At 37.9% G+C, this 2,500-nt stretch overlaps 1 pseudogene across 1 annotated transcript in view; it reads left to right on the top strand.

Annotated features, from left to right (window-relative positions):
- The first annotated feature begins 1,741 nt into the window (after positions 1-1,741).
- LOC119597211 overlaps positions 1,742-2,500 on the top strand; it is a 2,043-nt pseudogene continuing 1,284 nt past the window's right edge. The window contains exon 1 of the transcript XR_005230811.1: positions 1,742-1,846. The product of XR_005230811.1 is annotated as an actin-like (transcript). The remainder of the gene's footprint in view (positions 1,847-2,500) is intronic.

The raw sequence follows: 2,500 nt of genomic DNA, 5'->3' as shown, positions 1-2,500 counted from the left end.
ATAGTGTCAATCCGGTTTACTGAAAAATATCGTAGTTTGTAACCGTATTACTGAATTATATCTATCTATCTATCTATCTGAACTGTGGTGTTACAGACGAGTACTACGTATTAACTGGACAGAAAAGAAAACAAATGACGAAGTGCTGAGAAAAATAATTGTATAGCCCGGCTGTTGGACATCTTGAACAAAAGGAAACTAAAGTTTATTGGTCATGTGATGAGAAGTAAAAGTATTGAGAAAAACTTGCTGACAGGGATGGTGATAGGAAACAGAGGAAGAGGCAAACCGAAGACAAGACTGAGCGACAACATCAAAGATATTTACGGGCTGACGATGGTACAAGTGGAAAGAAAAACGCAAGATCGAGTTAAGTGGCGAAGGATGGTGGAGAGGTCCACGGCTGCTCAAACATGAGCATACCGTAATTGATTGCTTGATCTATCTATCTATCTATATATATGTGTGTGTGTGTGTGTGTGTGTGTATGTGTGTGTGTGTGTGTATGTGTGTGTGTGTGTGTGTGTGTGTGTGTGTGTGTGTGTGTGCCGCGATGGTCCAGTGATTAAGGCTGGACTTAAATACTCGTGGTTCCGAGTTCAATGTCCCGCCGCGGCAGTTGCAAAATGCCTGTGCCCCAACTGCTGGCTCGAGCTCAATCTCACGGCGAGAAAACGCTATATCGCCTTGAGAAGTCAAAGGCAGGTGTCATCAGGGAAATTGCCACCGTGGCGTGATGAACCGCGTTTGATTTGGAAAGGCATCTAATCAGGCAAGGGTGGTACTACCAAATAAGCTCTCAATAATGAACTAAGAGAGGCCTAGGTCCTGCAGTGGAATGCATAGGTGTTAAGTAATATACATACATATACATACGTATACATACACACACACACATATATACATAAAATGTATGTGCTGTATGAATTCATCCTTCATACAAAAATATGCAGTGACTGAAGTCTTCGTATCCACACACAGACACATACACACATATAGGCACACAGACACACAGATACTCTCTCTCTCTCTTTCACACACACACACACACACACACACACACACACACACACACACACACACACACACACACACACACACACACACACACACACACACACACACACACACACAGGGTGACCAACGTGGATGTAGCTTTTATGGAAAATATTCCAGCAAAGTTGTAACAAATAATGCCAAACTTAACAACAGTCTAAGGGAGCTACACATACACAACTACAAATACATTTCGAATAATAAAAATTACACCATGACATAAAAAGAGAAACATTACTCCGAATTTAAAAAAATGTGATGTCTGTAAAGTTAACATATAAGAGAAAGGATGAAATAAATATGCATTAACCTAGTTTACAATAACCGACAACATTCTCTTCTCGGTGAAAACGCGAGTCAAATATATCCACATGTAAAAAAAAAGAAAAAAATTGCTTGCTGCCTGCATACTTTCAGAAGGATACTCAAACAAGAAGAGAGACAGATAGACAAAATAAATACAAATGTAAATAGAGAGAAAGAACAGAAAGAGAAGAAAATGAACAACAATGCACATCAGAGTTAGACATGTGAATGACGTCGATGCACACAAAAGCAAAATGGACACAGCTGGCTCTGGTCCACTGCTTGAACAGCGCTCTTCAGGAAGCCGTGGGTGGAGAGTGCGGTCGAAATACAAATGACCAAGGCCGTAAACATTTCGCTCTCAAAGGACCAAATAAATACATACAAAGACACTTCGCGGTCATTTTGGAGTGGCAAACATTGTATATAAGACTAGACTCACCTGGGGATCCTCAGTCGGACTCCTGGCGTGAAGATTATTTTAGTAAGTTGGGGCTACGTGTTTTGCGGCCAGATGTGAGACGCTAAAATGTAGTGATAATACTTGGTAATGCTCGCTGAACAAAAGTAATATCCGAAATTTACGGTAACTCTGTGACGATACAATCTCAATTGGAACTTTAATTCACTTATCAATGTTGTGATTTAAGTTATTGGGGAAAAACTCATGGCGGTATCACTGTAATGGAAAATTAAATCTAATGGTGTTTGCGAATGAGTGATGCTAATCTTGAAGTATAAGAAAGAAAAATATGTGACAAAATTTAAATTCATAGTAATTACAGTAAATTTCATTCATCGTTCTCATCAACCTACGATAAATACGGCATATATTTACTTTTTTTAAAATCTGGAATGGAGGAAGACACTGAAATGAGTGAAATTAAATAAGCTGAGAAAGGGAAAGCGATATTTTGCATATATATACAATAAAATTATAGATAAACATTCACTGAATATATGCATCTATATATGTATATCTATCTTTCTATATTTACCTACATATATATCTGTCTATCTATATATATGCATACACAGTGCGTGTTTGTTTTTGTTTGTATGCTCATTTATTTATCTATTCATTTTGGATATACAGGGAGATAAGAATGAGCTAAAGAAAGTACATAAATATGTAAAA

The sequence above is a fragment of the Penaeus monodon genome, chromosome 39 (genome assembly GCF_015228065.2).
Source record: "Penaeus monodon isolate SGIC_2016 chromosome 39, NSTDA_Pmon_1, whole genome shotgun sequence".
NCBI lineage: Eukaryota > Metazoa > Arthropoda > Malacostraca > Decapoda > Penaeidae > Penaeus > Penaeus monodon.
This window is presented reverse-complemented; position numbering and strand designations above follow the sequence as displayed.